Source organism: Lynx canadensis, chromosome D1, assembly GCF_007474595.2.
Source record: "Lynx canadensis isolate LIC74 chromosome D1, mLynCan4.pri.v2, whole genome shotgun sequence".
In the NCBI taxonomy this organism is placed as follows: domain Eukaryota; kingdom Metazoa; phylum Chordata; class Mammalia; order Carnivora; family Felidae; genus Lynx; species Lynx canadensis.
This window is the reverse complement of record NC_044312.2, coordinates 95651935-95677172: the sequence shown is the minus strand read 5'-3', so window position 1 is coordinate 95677172 and position 25238 is coordinate 95651935.

The window sequence follows — 25238 nt, the reverse complement described above, 5'->3', positions numbered from 1 at the left end:
ACCTGCATAGTAAAATTTTGGAAGGCTAAATGAGAAATTGTTGATATTTGTTGCCACTCAGTCACTTTGGGTTCTGGTTACTCCAGGACTTGGGGCAAAAGAAAGGCTTGTTGTTCATGGTACTACTCCTGTGTGTGTGTGTATGTATGATTCTTCTCTTCCTTTTCAATAAACATTATACACTGAATAGCCATGATTATTATTTCTAGGATGTAGGATTAGCAGTGATTTTTCTCTCTTTCTTTTTCTTTTGCAATGATTATCTATTACTCTAACACCAAGCAAAAATAATTGGATGAGAGCTATCATTTAATCCTGAAAACAGCTCTATAATATGAATAATATTATTCTCTCTGTGTTTCAGTTTCTAATAGGATTAAACGATTTGCCTTAGATCTTATCTGGCAAAACTGAGGCTCAGATCTGGTTTTCTGACTCCTTCTACCACACTGAATAAGGCCTAATTGTGATAAGGAGAGCAAAGTCTTATGTTTTCTTAACATCCACTTCCCGTAGGGACTCCATCAGTCACAACACCATTCCATGATCTTTTCTTGTAATGCCTCATCAAGATGAGTTCATCTGGACCTTGTGGCTGCCTCAGTTGAAGACTGAGGAAAAAGTACCTAAAAGAAGTGGGAGCAGGCACCATAGGGACTACCAAGGGACTGACCTTCTCTTGCCTATTTTATTCTTGATCTTTTAAAGTTATATTTCTTTGGGTACATGCACAGGGACCAGGAAGACTTATTTGAATTCCGTCCCACTATCTGTAGAAAGGCAATTTACATGTGGCGCCAGCTCAGGCATGCTTCTTCTAATTCATTTGAAGGGCAGTGATGGAGAGCAGCACAGTTTAATATTCTCCTGCAGCCTCACTGGTGCTCTTTAAGGTGGCTTTATGGTCTCATTTTGGCCTGGCTGCTCTCCGGAAGGATTTACCAGAGTTCTTGTGGAGAGGCCACCATGAGGCCGAGGTGAAGGGGATCCCATGGCCCAGGATTGAATTTCTTCTGGGCCAAGGATGGACCCGGGCAGGCAGTAATGGCCAGCACCGAGGTTAAGTACCACCACTCCTGCCCCCTGGGCTACGGCAGTCACTTCAGGCTGATTTCTTGGCCAAGTTTGCATACTTAGTGCCCTCATCTTATTTCTCTAGGAAGTTACAACCAGTTGATCACACTTGTCATGTCACCAGTTGAAACCTATTTGCTGCCCCTGGAAATAAAGTGAACATGGAATAGGCAAGGGCTTCGCTGAGACATTCTCTGTGTACATGCTTAGAGCACCACCGCTACTGGATTGATTTCATTTCGTAGCTTCAAATTTATAACAATCCTACTCACTTTTCTTTGATTGTGCTCCAGTTTCTCTTGATCTCTTTAGCTTGTCTCAGGGGGAGCTGAGCACAGCACATCATTCCGAGAACAGTCTGCTGAGAGCAGAGGAGAAAGAGCAGGGTGATTACCTTCCTCCACCTCAGAACATTCTGTATCTGTTGGTGCAGCAAAATTTATCATTTCCTAGAATGTGTGTTGCCATCTATCCCATCCTAGAGAAGAGTGTATAGAAGTTTAGAGTTTTGGGGACCCGCATGTAGGGTTATCCACTGATTCCTTTAAAAATTTTTTTTATAAGATTTGATCCATTGCTCAACATCTGGTGGTCACTGGGTGGAGAATTCTATCATAAAACGTATTTTCTCTTCCTCAAAGCTTTTCTTGCACACCGGTTTGATGAGCAATGTCCTCTATCTTCATTTATGAGCAATCCATGATATTTAGTGTCTCCACATCTTTACACAAGAGGAGAGTATAATAGATCCTTCTCCTTCTCCATTAATTTCCATTTATTCTTCAGTTCTTAGCTGTTCTCTTTTTCCTGGGAAGAAAGACTTTCTTAAACCCTGATTCTGTTACTTTTCCCTGGTTAGGTCAAGTGGCTCATCTGTGAACTGAAGGGTTGAACATTAATTTCTTTCAAAAGCCTCAGGATGCTACCCTGTTATTTGCAAACATCTTGGGTACATGTATCATCCTCTGTTTTAGTTCAAGCTGTTATTTTGACTTGTCAGAACTTTTCCTTTCAAATTACTACAAAAAGCATAGAACTTCTCTGGTTTTAAAAAGCAAAGCAAAACAAAACAAAACAAAAACAAGCACCTCAAAAGCTCCTAAATCCTAGCATTCTTCATTGTTTAAATCCAAAGCAGATTAAATAATAACTGAGAAGAGGGAGTTGTTTCTTTATGGAGATTTTTGCCACTTACGGCAAATTGAACCCCAATTATTTTTCCCACTCCTTTCCCTTCTTGCCTTCATTGACTTTGGTGACTATTAAATAATTCCACATCTATATCTGTATCTATATAATCAGCTCAGCTACGAAATCAAGATAGAGGAGATCAGTACTTTGCTTCCCAGGGGATATATCAACCATCATTAAAGATGCAGACAGTGAAACAGCAATTTGAGCCTCAGAGAGCATGTTGGAGAAGATTAATTTACAGTTGTGTTTTCGCTACTGGCGTTACACTAAATCACACTGAGTCCCTTCATTTGTTAGGCATACTTTCAGTCTGGGATCAGAACATGTCTGTCAGGGTAGATTTCCGCCCCTCTCCCCCCTTTTTTTTGCAAATAACATTTTATTTTTCAGAAATCTAGGCCAAGAAAAAGAGAGTTGCCTGCTTAGATACAAATGCCTTGTCTGTACTTGGACCTCAGACAGAGGAATTCAGGGAAGGCCGGATGTGAGAGCATGACTGATGGCAATTGGGGGGAGAACAAAAGTCTTTTTTCCCTTTTTGTTTCAGAAAGTCTCAGTCAATATTCCACTTGTAACTGCACTAAGGGGCACAGGAGCAGAGAATCCAATACAAATGCATTGAAACCTTTTAAATTTGACACAGTGCAAAGGCAGAAGTATTCTTGACATTGAATGTATTGCATCAGGACAATCATTTCAAATCAGCTGGCCAGGAGAGCTTTTGGAATAGAAGGGGTTTGTGTTAATTTAGCATTACCCCTTGTCTTAGGATTTTAAGATGTTTAAACAAATAATATCTTAGGATTTGGTAGAAATTCTCAACAATAATAATGTTGCTTTGGAAGTTCTATGAATCTTCCACATAGATGCAAAGAACTTGAAAATCAGCCAGACTAATATCCTCTGTTTAAAAAAGAGAAATTGGAGGTTTAGACAGGAGAGTCCCTCACCAGTTAACGACAGAGCTAAATCTAACTAAGTTCTGCTGGGTCTCAGTCCAGATAGAGCCTCAGGGTAATTCCTTTTCAGTCTGACCAATGTTTGGTGAGGTCATCAGCTGGATGTCACTCTAACTGGTATTCCGTAGTTAGAGGCGTAGGAGCCCTGGAAGGCTGGGTAAGTTGTCCTAAGCACGAAATGGTATCTTTCACAGTTTAGACCTTCTTCATTCATGGGTCTACTCAGAATTGAACATTTTGTAGACAAAAATCCTCATGGCTTAAGAAAGCTAAAAAAGGAGAAGGAAAAAAACAAAACCAAAACAGTCTTGGCAAGAACCACTCGTAGAAATAACGAGTATTTTGCTTTGATGATATCAAGGTCACTTTTAAGTGTGCAAAGTTCATTTATTGTGACCAGTTAGATACTTTTTCTTTTGATGTTTATGCAAGTCCCATCTCTTCCGTATTGGTAATATTGATTGATTGTTAGTCTGTGATCCAGTACAAGTATGAGTGAGATCACTCGCCACCTGTAAGATTAACAGATGTCTAATTTCAGAAGAAGAAAGTGAATTCTCAATGATAAATTCCATTTAATCCATTTCTCTCTCTTCCTAACACTGTTATGCTTTGCCAGATATATACATATATATGATCTATAATGCTGGTTTCCCTGTATATTAAAATTTTGTTCTTGGACCTACTTCAGGACTCAGGTGCTTGACTTTAGCTTCAGCAGCACTATCTACAAACCAATGAAGCGCTCCTACTTGTTTTCCTTTTCTGTTTTCAATTTCGAGTGACCATTCTTGGTATCTGGTTGCCAATGAGGAAGAATGGCTGGCATGTCAGGACGGACAGAACAAACCCAAAGAGATTCACCGCCACCTCCTCTGAGTCAGGTGTGGCTTCCAAGATAAAAGTTGAGCCAGTTAAGAGCAGACTCACTGCTTTGTTGTTGACTGCTCTCTTCATGGACAGAGCTCACTGCAGATCAGTGAACTTCTTCTGTTACCACAGTCTTCACATCCCTCCCCTGCTCCCCTGTAGACTTTAGTGCTATGAAGCAAAGTTTTCCTAACAACAGGGAACTGCCTTACTCCCTCTGAAGCTAGAATCCAAAGGAAGGAGAGGCTCAAACTGAGCCCCACAGAACCCCTCACAGTGGCATCGGCACCTCTGTGCTGTCCTTTTTTGGTATTCAAAGTAAGAGTACCACTCTGTTGAAGTAAGTACAGGGAGTTGCTGAGAAGTCTGTTTCTGCCCAACTCCTTTTTTAGGGTACTGTGAATTCCCAGGCAGAGTCTCAGCAGGGCTTTCTAAAGACACAGACACATTCTCTACCTGGGTTTGGAAAAGCATGCCACCTTCCTTCAGACTCTTCCATCATCTACCCACACTTCTGTAATTATAGCTAATGATCATCTTATTGATAAGAAAGGCAAAATAGAGAGCTCACCCCAACTGGAGTTGTTTTGGGATCTCCAGGACTGCCAAGACACAGTAAAAAGACAGTTTCCTTCTTAAAGATCAAGTTGGGTTTTCTTGTTTTGTTTTGTTTTTTGTTGGGTTTTTTTTTTTTTTTTGGTATATGAAATTACTTTGTAAATTCTCCCCTGGCAATTTTCATGACAAGAAAGAGTCATTTTGTTAGGAAAATGAATGAAGTTCTTGTGCAAAGTTATCTTTTAAATGACAGGCTTTAAAAAATATCAGAGATAAGTAGTTTGAGGGAAGGAGAAACTTAGGAAATTTAAAAAGCATGCAGAATGTTGAAATGGTTTTATTGCACATTAGAATTTTGTTTTCGTAAGCCTTGTGGTTGAGAGTCTGGCTTTGGAAATAAGGACTACTGTCACTGAAAGACAGATTGGGACATATGATGTTTACTGAAATTCGTTTTATCTATGCCCTTAGGATCACAAACAGCAGTTTTTTAAATTGTATTTGGAAATAGATCAACTATTTAATACCTCCTTATTCTCCATTTCCACATGGGTATGGACACACACACACACACACACACACACACACACCTTGACCATTCCAAGCAAACGTTTGAAGGAAATTATGACCTTGAAAATGAATAAAAAGAAAAATAAACAAATTGAAAGCAGGATATTGAATCTGAAAAGAAACAAGCCCAGGCAATAGACTGTATTCCTCAGAGTATGTTATTATCAGTTAATTCTCTTCTGAGATTATTCATTTCACAACTAAAACCAAAAATCAAACAAAAAAAATAATGTCATTTCATCATTGAATAAATCTAATGAATTTTTTTATGGAGAAGAGCTATGATCCATGGTAGTAGCTGTTGTCCATATTTAGTAATTATAAGTGTATTATTTAGTATTTATTATACACCATAACAACAGAGTGCTATAAAGTGAATGCTTTATATAGTTCTTCCTTCCTTTGAAGTTGCTGTTAAATGGGGGAAAAAGTAGAGAGGGAAAAAAGGCAAATACCTTTGGAGTATGCTAAAATAATTTTGCAAGGTTCAATAATACATAATACACTACAGTTGATTCTGGCTGTGTTGGAAGTAAGCATCTTGAGGATAAAGTGTCTTGATAGGAAGGATACATTTCTAGGAAATCATGAGTTTTAAGTCTGTACGATGAAGTGAAAACAGGTCTCAAAGTCAGATATACCAGGGGTTCGAATGTATTGACTCCTAACTCCTATGGCCCCGTATTTACAGAGTAACCAGAATTCTTGATATTGCAGAAGTTCTGAGCAACTTTTAGTCGCCACTTAGTCTGATATGGGTATCCAAGGGTGTTTCTCAGCTTCTGCCTCAGTGTACTGGACAATGCAACCTCTGTTCTTCCCATGAATACTTCATCTCTACGCCTAGCACACTACAATAAGATGACCTAATTTTGTACTATCAGAACCCCCTAAACACATCTCACATTCCTCTCCTGTTCCCCACTTAGAATCACATTTCTCTTTAGAACTTCTTCTCTTCTAAGATTCCATGGCAGTTATCTAGTCCTCATTTGGCATCTTCTCTATCTTTTACACTTTCCAACTCCCAGAGATTCTCCTTGCTTTATAATTTCCTCATAGAATTGTGGCTTTTGTACTTCCTGGATGTATAATCTCAATTATCTTTTCTAAAACTCTGTAGTCTGATTACACTGATGAATAGAACAATACTTGCTTCATCACAGTTGTGAATATGAAATGAGCATTGTGTTTGGCAGAGGATAGATGGTCAATAAATCTTAGCCTTTTCTCTTTTTCTCCCTATCATTTGATCCTAAAATATGGCCTAGGGAAGCCTGAGGGTTTGTAAGAGAAAAGGACTTAAGACACCTGTTTGTCAGTCCCAGGAATGTCCCTTCTCAGAATATTGCCATAATTTAGAATTATAAATATTCTTTTCAAATACGGATTTTTTCAGGGTGCCTGGGTGGCTCAGTCGGTTAAGCATCCGACTTTGACTTAGGTCATGATCTCATGGCTTGTGAGTTTGAGCCATGTGTTGGGCTTCGTGCTGACAGCTCAGAGACTGGAGCCTGCTTCGGATTCTGTCTCCATCTCTCTGCCCATCCTCCCGCCCCTCGCACTCTGTGTGTGTGTATGTGTCTCTCTCTCAAATATAAATAAACATTAAAAAAATTAAAATACTGATTTTTTCATTTAAATTATTTGTACCATTGTATACAGAAAACAGCAGACTAGGGGCTATAAAGAAAGATGACTCAGCATTACCCAAAATATTCCACCAAAAAAACCCCTGTGAGAACCAATAAATGAATTCAGCAGTGCTGCAAGATATAAAACCAACACATATGAATTAGTTGCATTTCTATACAACTAACAATGAGCAATCCCAGAAAGGAAATTGAGAAAATGATGCCATTTACAATAACATTAAAAAATTACTTAGGAAGAAACTTAACCAAGGAAGCTAAAGACTTGTAATGGGAACTACAAAACGTTGCTGAAAGAAATTAAAGATGACACAAGTAATTTGAAAGATATCTCAGGTTCATGAATTGAAAGACTTAATATTGTTAAGATGCCAATTCCACCCAAAGCAATCTACATATTTAATGCAACCCCTATCAAAATGCTAACAGTATTTATTTTGCAGAAATAGAAAAATCTGTTTTAAAATCTATATGGAATCTCAAAAGACCCCAAATAGCTGAAGCAATCTTGAAAAAGGACAAACTGGGAGGATTCACATATGCTGGTTTTGTAACTTAATACAAAGCTATGGTAGTCAAAACAGTATGGTGCCAAGACCATTCAATGGGGAAAATAATCTACACCAAATTGTGCTTGGAAAGTGGATAGTCACATCCAAAGGAATGGAATGAACCCTTATCTTATGCCATGTACAAAACTAAACTCAAAATAGATTGAAGATCTAAATATAACAGCAAAGCTAAAAAAAAAATACCCCCCAAAAACTCAGAAAAAAACATAGGGGAAAGCTTCATGACATTGAATTTGGTAATGATTTCTTGGATATGATATCAAAAAAAAAAAAAAAAAGGCAACAGAAGAAAAAAATAGACAAAATTGAACTTAATCAAAATTTAAAAAGTTTGTTTATTAAAGGACATTATCAACAGAGTGAAAAGACAGCCCCAGAATGGAAGAAAATATTTTCAAATAATATACTTGATAAGATATTAATATCCTTAATATACAGATATCCCTTACAACTCAACACTAAGAAAACAACCCAATTCAAAATGGACAAAAGACAAGAATAGACATTTCTCCAAAGAAAATATACAGATGATCAAAAAACACATGAAAACATGCTCAGCATCACTAATCATTAGACAAATACAAATCAAAATGATAATGGAAGAGCGCTTCACACCCACTAGGTGGCTATTATCAAAGCAAACAAACAAAAACAGAAAATAATATGTGTGGATGAGGATATGGATAGAGTAGAATCCTTGTGCATTGCTGATGGAAATGTAAGATGGTACAGCTACTGTGGAAAACAGTGTGATGGTTTCTTAAATATAGAATTAGCATATGATCCAGTAATTCCACTTCTGGGTATATACCCAAAAGAATGGAAAATAGGGGTTTGAACAGATATGTGTACAACCCACATTTGTAGCAACATTATTTACAATAACCAAAAGGTGGAAACAACCCAGATGTTCATTGATGGATGAATGGATAAACAAAATGTGGTATAACATATGATGGAATATTATTCAGCTTTAGAAAGGAATTAAATTCTGACACATGCTACAACACAGATGAACCTTGAAGACATTCTGCTCAACTACACAAATGACAAATATTGGATGATTCCACTGACATGCAATCCCTATAGCAGTCAAATTCAGAGAGACAGAAAGTAGAGTTGTAGTGGCTGGGGCCATGGGGAAATGGGAATTTTTTTGTTTAATGGGTAAAGGATTTCAGTTTGGGATGATGAAAAGTTCTGGAAATGATCATTGTGATGGTTGCACAATAGTGTGAACATACTTAAAACCCTTGAACTGTACACCTAAAATGCAAATTTTATGTTTTATGCATTTTCCCACAATAAAATGCAATATTAAAAAAATAAGCAATGTTCTGTGGGAATAAATGAGGCAGTAATTTTGACTGAGATTATCAGCAGTGCTTCTCAGAGGAGGCATTGTTTGAAGAGAATTTTGACAGGTTGCTGGGTTTTTTTGATCAGTATAATTAGAGTTCAGAACTGTAAAAAGTTAGTGTAATTGTGCCATGACTTGGTCAGTATAAGGTGAGAGTTGACCACATTCATTCCTACATTCAACAAACATTTACTGAGCATCTTCTAAGTACCATACATTATGTTAGGCATTGGAGACTCTGTAGAAAAAAACCAGCCCCCAATCTCCATCATATATCATATATCTTATATTCTTTGGCATGATGGATTTAGTGGGAAGTAAGCCAGGTTGAAGGGGAATGAATTAGAAATGGCTTTGAATACAAGCCTGAAGAATTTGGACTTCAGGGAAATACTAGAACCTTGTTTGTGGCTATAATGTAAAATACGAACTGGCCAGGTGAAATAAGAAGAGGGGAAGATCAGTTAGAAATGATACACTAAGAAGTGAGGAAGTTTTGGACTAAGGTAAGGGCAGTGGAGAATGGAAAGGAGGAATTTGAAAGATGAAATTGATCAGGACATCAAATGGATAGAGAGAGTGGGTTAAAGATGAAAATGACTCTGATACTTTTTTTTTTTTAAGTCTGAATGCCTGGGGAGAGTCAGGACTCTAACTTGTAAGTATGGCCTCCTCTTTGGAAGGCCAGTAAGGTCCTGAAAGAAAGCATGGCCATTTATCATTGACAAAAAGAAAGCGCTGTGGGGGCTCCCCGGTGGCTCAGTTGGTTAAGCATCTGACCAGCTCAGGTCATGATCTCATGGCCCATGAGTTTGAGCTCCGCATTGGGCTCTGTGCTGACAGCTTAAAGCCTGGAGCCTGCTTTGGATTCTGTGTCTCCCTCTCTCTCTGCCCCTCCCCCACTCACACTCTGTCTCTCTCAAGAATAAACATAAAAAAAAAGCACTGTGAAATCCTTTCTATGAAGTTCAGCATAGGCTACAGTGAAGATGTTCTCCAGAATTTCGTTTGTGGGGTTCTATCATTTAACTACCATTTATTGTGGTAAGAGATTATTTCCTTGATTCTCCCAGGCATTCTTTTTTACCTCTCTTATTATATTGTTTAAAATGTTTTGAGATTTAAATAAAAAGTTTTGTTTGATGAAGATAATCTTACTTTATTTCAACTATTTGATGACTAACTCGACCAGTGTAGTGAGATCATATTCTCACCAAGATGATATATCAATCAGGGAATTGTGTCTGACTGTTGTGTGATAATTAGGTAATTTCTTTAATCCAACTCTGGGAAAATGTTTTAGAAAAGCAAATAGTGAATTCTGATCGGCTCTGTTTATGATATCATACAGTGTGCTTGCTTAATGATTTAACAGCCGTGCTAAACAATTGAAGCTTTTAAAGAAGCTATGTAAGATGAATGTTAATATGGTCTTGTAATTGCCTTTCAAATGTTCGGGAAAATGCTGATTAAAGTTTATATTATGGCTTCTGGTAGAGATGGGTGGAAATTAAATATATATTTATAAATATTTTAATGTTGTAAACCAAATCCCAGTAATCAATTTGAGCAGCAGAATAAATATGGCTTCTCTTACTTTAAAGGTTCATTGTTCATTTAAAAAATGTCCTTGGAATGTCACCTGCTCAAATCCGCCTGCTCTTTTACAGTGAGTTTCCACGGTTAGTGGCTGACAGTGGTGCCCTAGTGGGTAAGTATTAATTGATGGCGGTTGTTGCTTCGACAGATTCTGATTCAGTAAAACTGAGCACTGAAGTGGAAGTCAAGAGACCTGATTCTACTCTTGATTTGGCCTCTTTTTGACTTGGAGAAGTTGTAAAATCCCTCTGGGCCTCAATTTTCCAATTTGCAAAGTGGGGGAGTAGATGAGCTGTCCAACAGGGCCCAACCTGTGAGTATTGGCACTTCTAATAGACTAGCAGACATGGCCTGGCTGAGGAGGAGATTAACCCTTGAGAACCAACTTCACCTCTAAGGGACTTGGCTTCAAAGTTATACGTTTAGGACAGTAGAGTTCAGGAGCCTTGGTTTCATGGACTGAATTTCTTTTTCACTCTTGTATTCCCACTGCCTGTCTCATAGTATGTACTTGTCTGATTTTTGTTCACCAGTTATTTATTGGTATCTTCTTCATGCTCAGTAGTTTAGTCAGTGGTTAAGAAGACCCCAGGCTCCGGAATAACGCTGCATGGTTGCCTGATGTTGAATGCTGGCTTGTCACCTACTTGATGTGTGACATTGGGCAAGTTAACTTCTCTGTGTCGTGGTTTCCTCATGTGTGAAATGGAAGTAATAAAATACTTCTTATTCTGAGGTTTTTATGAGAATCAAATGGCATTACTTGTGTAAAGCTTTTGATATAATATCTGGTACAGAGTAATTGCTTAATTATTTTTGTTATGATGAGGAAGAGGAGGAAGAGGGGGAAGAGGAGGGAAAAGAAGAGGAGGAGAAGACCTCCTAGGGGCACAGTAAATGTTTATTGAATAAATACAGGCCTTAGCTGTTTAACTGCATTCATACCCCAGATCTGCCCCAGTGTTATCTTGACTTTGTCATCTGAACCAACACTCATTGCTTTTTTTGTTTTTTATGGGGGCAGGTAAGTGCCCTTCTTGGTCTCTTTTGTCTTCCTTGATTTCTATTTCTATTTCATTTTTTTTAAATCAAAATTATACTTGCACAAAAAGAGGCAAATAGTCTTAGAGTTTTTTTTTTTTTTTTAATGAAAACAACATTACCTTCAATCCTTCTTGCATCTTCTGTTCTGCAAAGGCAACTGATTTCAACTCATTCAGCTGGTTCTTTTGACATTTACCTTCATATCTTTAAATAACATGCTTTTATTGCAACTTCTTGATATTTGATTTTTGGACATAATCTATTGATTTCTCTTAATGGAAGATGACAATTTGACACCCTCTGACCACTGCCACCCTATATGTACATGCACATCTCTTATCTCTTCACCCTCCTCAGTAGCTGCCCTTAGAATTATACTCTGGTCACTATTTAGTGTTTACACGGCTATGGAAATGTTAGTGCTATTCACAGCCCAGCCAGGTTGTGTGCCTCTTTTCTTTTCCTTTCATACCCAACATTTTTTTTCCTTGGACTTAGTAATTGTTATTTTTTGGTTATGTTGTTTCATGGTTGCTTTATTTTTCTATGACTCTGTAGTTAACATTCTTCTATTGAGTAAATTTTCTCTGAATATGGTCAGGTCCTCTAGGAATTATTTTTAGTCATATTTCTTGAAATAATTTTCCCTAAACCTTCTAACTAGTCTGTTCCCCAGCTGTTGCATAAGGAATCTCCCTTCACCATTAGCCTGTTACTCCTTTACCTTCTCTTTTTATAATCCCACATGTTCCTTTCTCTTGATTTGTTTTGTAATTTTGGTGAAGTGTGGCCTTCAGTTGTTTCCTGGAGAGGAGCATTGGAAGCAAACTTCTGAAACCTTGCATGTCTGAAAGTATCTTCATAATGTCCTCACACTTAATTGATAATTTGGCTAAATATGCAATCCTAGATTGGAAATTGCTTCTTCCTCAGAATTTGAAGCACGACTCCATTCTTTTAGCTTCCAGTGTTGCCATTGAGAAGTTGAGCGTCATTCTGATTCTAAAATCTTTGTATGAAAACATTCTTCTTTTCCCTCTCTCTAGAAGCTTTTAGAATGTTTTCTTTATTCTAAGTGTTCTCAGACTTGGTGATGATATGTCTTGGAAGGGCTCTATTTACTATGTTAAATACATGATGGCTCATTTATTTATCTGTAAACTTACTTCTTTCAGTTCTGGAAATTTTTCTTTAATTATTCCTCTGATTATCTTCCTTTCTCCTCTTTTTTCTTTCTTTCTGGAACATCTGTTACTCTGACATTTTACATACTGGATGGGTTCTCTAGTTTTTAAATTTTTTTCCCTCCTATTTTTCATTTTCTTGTTCTGCTCCGTTAAAAAAAATCTTCCATTATTTTATTCTGCTTTTTTTTTGCTGCAATGTTTTAATTTACAAAAACTTTTTTTCTCACCTTTTAAATGTTCTTGTATTTTATACCACACAATATCTGCTCTTATAAACTCATGATTTAAGGGGTAGATTTTGGTTTAGTTTGTTTTGTTTTTCTCCCTCATTACTAATTCTTCCTTCACGTGTTCTCCCCCCCGCCCCCACTTTTTCCTGTCTGTTTGTTTTGATTTCTATCTGTTATTTTAGAAGTATGCCAATAATAGTTGGTGATCAGTAGTTGTCTGCTTATATTTAAGAGTAGAACATTCAGAAGCTGGCTGGAAACTCTCTGTATGGACAAATGAAGCTTGTCATTTCTTGGTTTCAAGAGAGGGATATCTGGCTGGGATGTTTCCTTGGAAAATCTCCTGTGTCCCTATCTTAAGATCTTCCCTTTTGTCACATTCCTCAGAAAAGAGTCTTCCAGTCTTTTGCTTAGTGGGGATAGAGGTGGCTTCCAGCATTGTAGAAGAGGCAGATACAGGAAAAGACTGGATGCAGGAATAGTCAGTATGGATGCTTTTACTCATAATGGCCCCATTTCACTATGGTAGCCCTGACTTAACCATGCCTGGGAGCTCTGAGGCCATATACTCCCATGCTTTAGTATTTTCAGAGAATAAACCTCACTTCCATTTTTAAAAAAAATTTAAAGATGTTTTATTTTTATTTTTGAGAGAGAGTGTATGTGAGCAGGGGAGGGGTGGAGAGAGAGGGAGACACAGAATCTAAAACAGGTTCCAGACTCTGAGCTGTCAGCCCAGAGCCTGATGCGGGATTTGAACACATGAACAGTGAGATCATGACCTGAGCTGAAGTTGGACGCTTCACTGACTGAGCCATCAAGTTGCCCCTAAACCTCACTTTCATGTTGAGATAAGAGAGTCAATGTTGGGATTGAACTGCTATTTAAATACTTTGAACCAAATCATCTCTCTTGCTTTTTCTTATCCTATCCTCACTTTTATTTCAAAAGATACCTAGTGTCTGCTAATTGCTGAGCCTTCTGGAGGATCATGAGATATAAAATAACTTGTCTTTTCCTATTGCTGGTTAAACCTTTCTCCTGCCTCTCATTCTGTTAAATCAGTTGCCTCTTACCCATTTTCCACTTTGTAAAATTATAAAATTTTGTTGCTATTGTCTCTTCTTCAATATTATTTGTCCTTGTGGGCTATGTCTTTTAAATATCTCTTTGTTTTTGTTTTAATAGGGTTTAAGGAGTGAGTAGAGACTATTACTTGAGTTAAGACTGTTGTTTCAAGTGGAAAACCAAGTATGTATTCTTTCCTTATTGTTGAATTCAACCTATGAATCTCTTTAGAGCAGCCTCTGTTTGCTTAGTTCTCTTCTAAGACATCAGAGCCTTGGAAACTACTCATTACAGGTCCCTTTTAGTTGTGAACATCATAACATTAAAATTTTCTTAACATCTAATGTGAGCCTTGGACCAGATATTAACATAGAATCTGTCTTCATTCATCACATGCATCTGCTTCAGACTTTTCTCCAGCTGGTGAATGTCAGTGACAGGGTCTATATTTCAAAACTGGCTAAAAGGAAAACCATGATTGGATTGTGTTTTATTTTAATCAATTTTATACAATTGGGGAGTAACTGCTTGTTTGACTGAATTCAGCTCTATCAATTTGGACTCATTCTGGGCTTTAAGAGAGAGAATATATAATTTAAACTGCTGTAAGTATTTGTTGGTTCACAGCCTTGAAAGGTTTATGGTAGTTCTGGCTTTAGTCTTGGTTGGGTTCAGGGACTCAGATGATATCAGAATATCTTTCACCTTAAGTAAACTTATTTGAATGGGTTTTGAAATGATTGATTACTTTTTTTAAAGATTTTTTTTTTAGTATTTATTTTTGAGAGAGAGAGAGAGAGAGAGGGAGAGAATGCATGGGGGAGGGGCAGAGAGACGTGGGCACAGAGGATCTGAAGCGGGCTCTGCTCTGAGAGCCCGATGCGAGACTTGAACTCACGAACCATGAGATCATGACCTGAGCCGAAGTCGGATGCTTAACTGAGCCACCCACGCACCCCTGAGATAACTGACTCCGAACACAGAAATCTGTGAGAGCAAATGATAATCTTAAAAATATATGTTGTGTATTGATGTTATATGTTTAAAAAGTAAGTGTAATAGGTAACACATGGTATGTACTCAATAAATTATCATTATCATTAATGCAAATCATTCTATTATTACATTTCATCTTCTCAACAACCCTATGTGATATTGCTTCTATTATATCCATTTTATAGTTCAGAAAACCAAGGTACAGAGGGTTTAATGACCACAGAGCAATAAAGTAACAAAACTGAGGTTTGAGCTGAGGCCGGCAAGCTGTTTTCAGGCACTGATGACTTTAAGAATGGCAGCCTTTTGATATATACTACACCTGATAAATGGGCTCACTTCATCTCATTTGACTGTCCTAATGTGTGCAGGCTGGTAGTGTTGTCCCTCTCATGAGATGAGAAGATTGATTTTTCCCAAGCTACTCAGCTCTCCATGAAAGAGCTAGGAGTTGGACCCAAGATGCATTTTTTCCTACCCTATACTGTGTTACCCTTATGCTTGTTTGATATTTTTAGCTTTTAGATGGGCATGTAATTGACACAGCATTTGAAACATTTTTAATCCTTAGTCATAGATGAACCCTGGTGCTGCATATTTTATTGTTATCTTCTTGACAAAATTAAGCAAACGGGAAACTAAGAAGAGATCACAGAACATGAATTGTCTTTCCAGCCTTTGTGAGTTGCTGTTATACCTGGCTCTGTCAGAAAATCCGAGGCAAGAAAAGGAAGGACTGATGGGGATGGGGCGGTTAGTAAGAGAGTTTACCTGATTTCAGGGGCTTTGGTGTCAGGAAGAGACACTGGCATTCTTCTGCAGGCATCTCTGATACCCAAATTAGATCCTAAAGAGACCCAGAGTAGGGAGGCTATGTGAATGAGCTTACACACTAGATAGGCTTGAGTCTGAATCCTTGTTTGCCATTTGCTAGATATGTGACCTTGAGCTTGTTTTTAAGAAGCCTGAATTTCATTTTTCTCATTATGAAATGGAGTTTTAAAAAAAGTATGTTGAGCTCACAGGTTATTGGGTGGATTAAATGTGAAATGGAGTTAGGCACTCAAGACTATGCCTGGCACTTAAAAGGGGTCAATAAAAGTTCGCTCTTGATAAGTAGTATTTAGATATAAATAACACGGATCTTGTCGAGCCTTTAGAATCTCATGCCACAGATCTTTTCTAGGAAAGCAGATCCCAGTCTGCAAACTGAAGGGGCTTATTCTTTTCCCTTACTGTGAACCTCTTTCCTGTTTGTCTCCCCTCACTTCACACCCATCTTCAGCCTTGCTACCTGCATATCTTAGCCCCAAGTTCTCCACTTTGACGTTTTCTTTTTTTAAAAAATATTTTTAAATGTTTATTTATTCTTGAGAGAGTGACAGAGCATGAGCGGGGGAAGGGCAGAGAGAGAGGGACACACAGAATCCAATGCAGGCTCCAGGCTCCGAGCTGTCAGCAGAGAGCCCGATGTGGGGCTCCAGCCCATGAACCACAAGATCAGGACCTGAGCTGAAGTTGGACACTTAACCACCTAAGCCACCCAGGTGCCCCTGACATTTTCTTAGTAAGGTAATTCTATTCTTTGAATTAGCCTTTGGTATATGCTTAAGGTCAGTCTGAAATGAAAGTTTGATTGCAACCATTATCAATATACCCTAAATCACTTTTGAGCAATTATACACCCAGGAACCCAATGATTGCTGAGGTTTATCAAAAGGCTAAGGCTGGACAGAAACTGCTTTTGCTTTGTAGGCCTACCATGTCAGGTAGGAGGGAATGAGTGGTACATCCCTCTGAGGCTTCAGGATAAAATTCTGCCTAGTGTTGGGTGTCACAGAATCATGGAAGGTGAGAACTGGGAAGAGGAACCCTCAGTCAGGGTCATTGTTCCTGGCATCCTAGTGCTTTCTGGAAGTGCTATGAGGGCAAGGGGTGGCTGGGTGGGGGGTGGGTTCTAAGGCTCTTGCTTTCACCCTCCACCTTTTCTGTTTCATATATTGGAAATCAGCATAAGTTTTGTTTGTTTGTTTGTTTTGGGTTTTTTTTGTTTTGTTTGTTTTGTTTTTAAATGAGGCTAGCTGGTAAATAAAATGTTGCAAAACCCTTAGCTACTCAATGTTTTTCAGTTATGAAAATTTGAAGTCAGGAAGATAGAGTTGGCTGTGTTTTTTTAATCTAATGAATATTAATTGAACATCTTTTGAATGCCAGATACTGGTCCAGCTTCAGGGAACACAGTGACACGCTAAAAGTAGAACAGATTCTTATTAAGGGTCAGCTGTTGGAGGTACTGTTGACCTTGTCTATCCACTCTGGACAGCAGGATTTTATAAAGTCATGTATATTTCGTAAACTATAAATCATGTCTTTCTGGTCACCCTTCTTGTCCTCTTTCTTAAGAATATTTGTTGAGACTTGATATGATCAAGGGCTGTTCAGATTTTCTTTTTTTGTTTCCTTTTGTTCTATTCCCTTAGCTTCTCAAGGATGGGTATGTGAGGAGAGGTGGAGCTAATAGTTATAAGGGTTTTAGTGAGTCTGGGAAATTTGAATTTTAAATTTGTGGGAAGTGATCTAGCAGAGCCTAGAGGCAGTGTTGTAGGGAAGAGATGAAGGTTTTGGGTGACCTAACCCTAGGAGGAATTTTTATACCTGCCAAAACTATTCTTAATAATACTACATTAACTATTTAAAGTTAATTTAAGAACACATAGGAATACCTCTATAATTATTCCATAATCACAAATGTGATTTTGCATTCAGCTGGATTTGCTGAATTCTGATGAAATCCTCAGCCAGGTGTTGATAAGAGAAACTCTTTATCCTACCTGTAACCTAAATGTTTTTTTTTCACCATTCTGATCTCAAGAGATCCCTTTTTGTGCCTGTTCTGTATCTTATCCAGATTAACAAAAATACTCATTGGGCTTGATTATTTTATTTTTAATAGGGGACTTAAGGGGAACCAGGGTGGCTCAATCAGATAAGCCTCCAAATCTGGATTTAGGCCCAGGTTGTGATCTCATGCTTCATGAGACTGAGCCCCATGTAAGGCTCTGCACTGACAGCTGGAGACTGCTTGGGATTCTCTCTCTCCCTCTCTCTCTGCCTCTCCTGCTCTCTCTCTTAAGATAAATAAATAAACTTAAAAAAAGGGTATTTAATAGAGTTGTAGAAGGTTATCAGTCTCATTTTGTAATTATTCAAAGTTTGGATTTTAAAAATATGACACCTTTGTTAATTGACTCTATTTGCTTTTTGTTCCCATCTTACGTGATGTCAGATCTCTAAGGATACAACTTACCTCCAGTTAAGTGAGCATTCTAGCTGTAGCAGGCCAGCCAGAAGAAGCCTGAGGCCTGAGCCTTGCCATAAAGCTTTTTCTTCTTACTAAAAACATGTAACCATACTGTGTGATTACTTCTTGGGTCCTACTCTGAGATGTCACCCCTGTGAGAAGCAGTCTGGGAGTTTGTAGCTTGGCTCTCGTGTACACACTAATGTGTGGGCTATAGAGAGAGAACTTAGATTTTTCTTAAAAGAGATGAAGGTCTAACTAGGTGTTACTTCATTTGTAGTCTGAAAGCTCTCCATTCCCTACTGTTAGATCCCAGATCAAAATCAAAGCAGCTGGAAGGTTCATCACATTATATATACAGTTTAAGGCCCCATACTACTATAGTCTTGTCTGTTTCAGATGGGATTGGCCTTCATTTATACAAAGGAAAACATAACAATGACAGCTGAACATTAAACCAGTTTTAAGACATTGTGATATGGAGAATCAAAAGGAGAGACGTGAGAGGCAGAATTTGTGGATGATAATAGCACTGAGGTCGTAGGGGCCAACTTTGCAAAGTAATTCTACAGTTACAGGGTGCTTACATCTGCAGTCTGATCAGTCAGTTGAAAGTCTGCAATTGCCCAGATTCTGAGGGGGTGGGGGTGGGCTTTGGTGCTCATACTCCACTACTTTGTAAAAAGGAGGCATGTGTTTTCCCCACTACTCATTTTTTCGATAGTATTGGTAAAAATATGTCATTTCTGCTTTTGTCCATTATATCAAAGATGGATGATTAAATTATGGTCAAAAAACAGAGAGCTGATGTTTGATATCCTCTAATATACTGGATGGTTCTATATCTGTATCTATCTGAATTTGTGTCATCATCTATATCTATTTATATATCTATATCTCTTATCTGTATATCTATTTCTCCACCTATATCTGTATCCATCTGTATCTATATATATCCTATGTCTATCATCTGTAACTATGTATCTCCTTTCAATATTATCTATAACTCTGTGTATACCTATATCTATATTTGTATATATCTCTTATCTACATCATCTGTATCTTCATCTTCTAAAACTGTACATGTATCTATACCTAGACCTATATCTGCCTCTATTTGTTTATCTGTATCTCAAACACAAGGCAAAGAAGGAATGAGATAATCCAGATTTGCCATTTTAGTTGGGTCTTTCAATCTTGCCATTTTAGTAGTTGGACAGAAATGAAGTTATCTTTTGCTACAGTCTCGATCATTGAGTTGAATGTCTTCCACTGATTACATAAATACTAGAGTTTTCATCTTAATTGGGGAAGCAGTGAGGTAGAGTAAAATAGGACTCTGTCTTTAGGATCATCTGTATGTGGTGGGTTTGAACCCCGTGTTATTCCCCTCACTGGCGTTGTAACCTTCAGAAAGCTACTTTTCTGAGCCTCAGACTTCTGTGAAATGAGGATGTTGCTGACACTGTTGTAAGCTTTAGAAAGAAGTCAGAATATTCCAGAAGAGAGCCAGGAAGCTTACAGAATGGAGTTAAATGGCCCCTAGGAAGCTGATGCCCGGGTCTGGTGTTCAGATAAAAGGCTCAGGTGTTGCTTTCTCTTATTTATCTTATTTATTGGTTTTCCTTTTATTATTATTATTATTATTATTATTATTATTATTATTATTATTTCTGCCTTCCCAGCCACGTGTCCAGCATCACTACTACATTACTTTTCACTGAGGCTTTGCATTTTAGAACATACTATCTTTTCTCAGATGGTTGGAGTTAATTTAAGACAAAACAGGTTCAACAGCTCAGCAAATAGCAGGCTGCTGAAGAAGACAATGTAGTTAGAAAAGTAAACATTAAGAGATAAGAAAACAGACCTTAGAAATCTTTAGCCTGAATCACAGCTTAGGTATGGAGGACAACTGTGAAAATAAACCAGAGGATAGCAGAATGCAAAGCTGCTGTAGTTGCTGGTCAGCATATTTTAGGTATTTGTTTGGAAATCTAATTAGATGGAAGGCAAGGATCTCTTTTGTGTCAACAGTTGAAACCTAAAATTTACTTCCTCCCTCCCTTTTTTGGAACAATGCCTGCCCGTTCTGTATTCAGTTAATCATTATTAAAATGCTATCCCATCTGGAACAAATCCATTGCTCTGATAGATCTAGAGTCAGAAAGCAACCAGGAATAGGGCGTTCATTTGAAAGAGAGTAGTGATGTGTTCTTATTCTTTGAGAGAGGCCATCTGGTTGCTGTTAACCTGTGGAAGCAAATTAACATTCAGAATAACTCTTAAGAGGGCAGGTCAGGTAAAAAAAAATCCAACTTAAGAAATTCTATCCAGTGCAATTCTATCCATACCCAAACTTTGTGTTTATATGTAACATCTTTCATGCAGGACTCTTGGTGATTTTACTTATTTCCCCAAGATTCACTGCGGAAGGGAAGGCAACTGTGTGTCTTTAAATGTAGACCACTCTCTCCCCAAACATCTGTGCCTGCTATAGTTTCTTCAGTAAGAACCAAATAGCTCCATACTCACTTCTGTGTCTGTCATCGTCTGGATCATAAGAACGTTAATTTGGTACCAGTGTCTTTCCATTGCAATCCTTGTCCTGTGGACAGATTCATTATGAACCATTTTTAGTTCCTTTTTACTGTGTTTGTCAAAAATTGGAGATTGCACAATGAGGGTACAAAATGAAACTTTCATTAGGAGTCTGTGAAAACTTACTGGTTTCTATGACAGCTGTGATAATGACATATTGTAAGAAGGGATCAGGGCCCAGCTCTGGTGCACACCTTTGTGTGAATGGGCATGTGGGTGGGTGGGTGCCTGGGGGACTGAGGGACAGTGTCATGGGGGAGAAGAGTAGGGATATAGAGTGCAGAGGGTGCCTGAAAGTTTTCTCATGGATGGAGTTTGTCACTTATGTTCCACTTCCTAGAACTAGCACCTGCTTCCACTCATGAAAATTAACATTAGTTTTCTTTCAGAGGTAGTGATGCACAGGTAAAAGATGCAGGCTGCCCTTATTTGGAACACCAGCTCTGACTTAACTACCTTATTTCTCAGTTTCTTTATATATCTTAGAATCTCCTTCACTGGCTTATTATTAGAAGACCTGAGTTATGAAGGGAAAGCATCTGGAAAAGTACCAGGAACACAGTTTGCATTTCTACTGTGCAAGTGGTTTTGAATCTTTGATCCTCAGGCTTAGGTAATAACTACTTTTCAGGGTTGTTGTAAAGGTGAGCAATAATGAATATAGAAGACTGGCTCCTGCCTCACAATGAATTGAATTTAAGTGTAGGTATTAGCTTCTCACTAAGTGCACTATTTATGCATAGCCTGCATAAATATTGCAGTTCCCTGACCATCTTCAACCTTGTAGTAACATAGGGATAATGGAGGCCCTCTGCTGTTAAACTCCCTTGGCTATTTCTCAGCTCTGGGCTAACTTCTGTGCTTCTCCTCTTTATCTCTGTGATGGGCCCTTCAGAGTCATTTTGACTCACCTACTGCTGACTGTCTCCCTTGATCTTGTCTTCTGCAAGCCTGACTGCAGGTAGATAATACATAGTACATAGAGTCCCAACTTTCATTGAACGTCCCCAAATCTCTGTTTATTGCCTGAAGACCCTTGTTGGCCTTCTGCTTCTTTGTTTTATTCCTGCTACTACAATTTAGCCTACTGAACCTCTTGATGCTAAGCCCTGGAGATGCTATTGAAGCACCTATGTAAGTGAATGCATGTCCTCTCAGTTTGCTTGTGGCCGCTAGGATATTTGCATTTCTGAGACCTGGGTGATGTTAACAATGATTGCTCCTTAAGTTCCCCCCATTCCACATTGTACAAATGTGGCTTCCTTTGGTTCTTGCTCTGACCCATTTGGGGAACTTGTTTTTCCCTCCCCTCCCCTCCCCTCCCCTCTCTTCTCATTTGGAGTCAAAACAGCCCTCAGTGTTCAACCAGACATACCTGAATTATAATGCTTCTCCTTAACATTTTGGTTTTATCAATAAATATGGTATATTACAGGCATTGTACCTACCCTGACCACCCCTTTTGCCAAATCCCAGCCAAATTCTAGCTCTGAAATCCTATTGGATTTAGCATTTGTTCATAATGGTTATTTTTATAGTAGTGAATCATTACATTGTGTCCTACTTTTTTCTCAAAACTCATAACTGTGAGTTTATTTCATCTTCTTATCAAACAGGTGGGGAAGTTATTTTTATTTCTATATGACCTATAAAGAAACCAAGCCCCAAGGAATGTGTATGTGTGTGTGTTGGGGGGAGGGGTGTAGTGAGTAAATGACTTAAATAAGATCCCTGTAGCTAACCTATGGTAACGCCGGGATTGAAATGCAAGACTTCTTTTCTTTACACCTGCACCTTACCCATGAGATCATCCTACCTTCTCATACCCTGTTGCACACTTTAAGTTTTAATCTACGAATATGATTATTTCCAAATTCCCCACCTCCCTACACTCAGACACAGCTGCAGGTGAAAGCTCTTATCAAAGATCTTTCAGATCTCATTACAATTAATATAAAAACTGTTGTGTCTTACTAATGAAAAGCATGTTCAATATTAAACTGGTAATATCAGTAATATGCATGCATAATTATATGCAGTAGATAAATGTGAGATTCATCATTGCCCTCACAAAATATAAGCTTTTCTGAAGTAGACAGAACTTGCTAGAGCTTCAGGAGCAGCCCTGGTTAGCTTGGCAGTTGATTAGAGACTGCAAATCAGGACAAGCTGGCGGAAGCATTCCAAGGGTATAGGAGCTGCATCTGCACACATTTTTTGAGGCAAAACACTGAATTTTTTGTGGAAATACAATATTTCAGTGTGAGAGCCTGAGAATTAAGAGGACCAGGACCATGGACTGAGACCAGGAATATGACATGCCCTTCCTTTGTGAGAGCTTAACCAGACTCTTCCCTTATGTTACTCAAACCGTAGTAATCATGTATGGTATATACATTGTAAGGGGAAATGAAAAATTCTCCCTATTGATTATGGTGAATATTTCACAATGTATACATATATATCAAATCATTAAGTTGTACATCTTAAAAATATACAGTTTTTAAACTGTCAGTTATAATTTAGCGAAGTTTGGAAAAAAGGAAAAAAATTCTTCCTGTTGAAAATTGGGAAGAGACTGACCCCACCTCCCTTTTCTTAGAGCACTTACTTTAGGAAATTTGTCATTGTAGGTTCTTTCTCTGTCTCTTTGAAATATGTGTAAATCTTTTTAAAAGTTAAATCAGCCTCTTGTCAGCCTCACAACCTAGGAATGTCTTTCTCAAGGATCTGGGATCAATCTCCTTGAAATGTAATCATCAAGGAAGATAGTATTCCTATTTCCCAGTTTCTGTGGGAGGGTAGAAACCTAGTGTGAGCAGATGCCTCAGTCCAAGTTGCAAAACTACTCTTGTCATAAACATATGAGTTTATATTTCCTTTGGATAAAGCCAACTAGCTAACACAGATGGTCACCACAATTACCCAGTGAATTGAGGATAAACTATGTATGACAAATGGCGCTGTCAAGTTTTCTTACTTGAGGACAAGTTATTGTTTATTTTGCGAGCATGTAATGAGTTGTATCTGTTTGGCTATATAAAAGGGTAAGATTTCTTCCTGTTTTTTGCAATCTCTTAGCAGATTGCCTGTGATCATATTTGGTTTCAGCTTATTCAATAATAAGCTTGTTTTCTTCCCCCTATTTTGTGGAGATGTTTTCTGGGTTGGGAAGAGATTTTTTAAAAAATATTTTTAGACGGGGCACCTGGGTGGCTCAGTCGGTTAAGCGGCGGACTTCAGCTCAGGTCACAATCTCGCAGTTCGTGAGTTCGAGCCCCGCGTCGGGCTCTGTGCTGGCAGCTCAGAGCCTGGAGCCTGTTTCAGATTCTGTGTCTCCCTCTCTCTGACCCTCCCCCGTTCATACTCTGTCTCTCTCTGTCTCAAAAAAAATTTTTTTTGGGGGGTGCCTGGGTGGCTCAGTAGGTTGCGCATCCGACTTTGGCTCAGGTCATGATCTAACGGTCTGTGAGTTCCAGCCCCACGTTGGGCTCTGTGCTGACAGCTCAGAGCCTGTAGCCTGCTTCAGATTCTGTGTCTCCCTCCCTCTCTGTCCCTCCCCCCACTCACATTCAGTGTCTCTCTCTCTCTTTCTCTCAAAATAAATAAACATTTAAAAAAATAAAAAAAAATATTTTCAATAATGTGTACCCTTTGCTTGAGCAGAAACTTGTAAGGGGAAACATTTCATGGCCTCAACCTACATATTAGTTCTTTAGGAGTTGTTTCTGTGTCTTTGATCCATGTTTTTGTATACTAAAAACATGTGATACCCTTGTTAAAACTTGTGTGGTCATCTCTGTTGTGTGTTCTCCAGAAGGACCTGGATAAATATTTCATCTAATTTGTTATGTGATCAATCTTCTGTAAGTACTTGAAGGACAAAATTATGCTACAAGAAGAACATAGGCACATGGAGCTAGTTGCTGGCATTTAAGCTAATGCTGGCATGCTCATGAAGGCTGGGAAATAGAGGCATTATGGTCAAACCTGGCCACTTGAACCTGTGTTGATAAAACTTGAGAAAAACTCCTCTGGGTTCAACCATCCTCAGAGTTTTGAGATGTATTCCACAAGCTCTTACCTATCTTCAGTTATACTTGGATTTATTTCTTTTTATGAAGAGAGAAAGCCAAGCAATCAACTTGTTTTCCTTTCCCGGTGTTGTCATTTTATCTTCTTCCATACACAGACATCATTATTTCTTCTGTGGATATTTATTTTGGTATGGGGTACCTTTGATCTTCCTTAAAGTCTTTTACTCCTTTGTAGACCCAGTGAATCCATCCTTCATCATTTAATACCAAAAGGGGTGGCAGAGAAAGCTTAGGCTGTGTACCTATTTGAATTGTTGACCAATTTTCTAGTGGGTAGCAGAAAAACATATCATATAAGGTTATAAC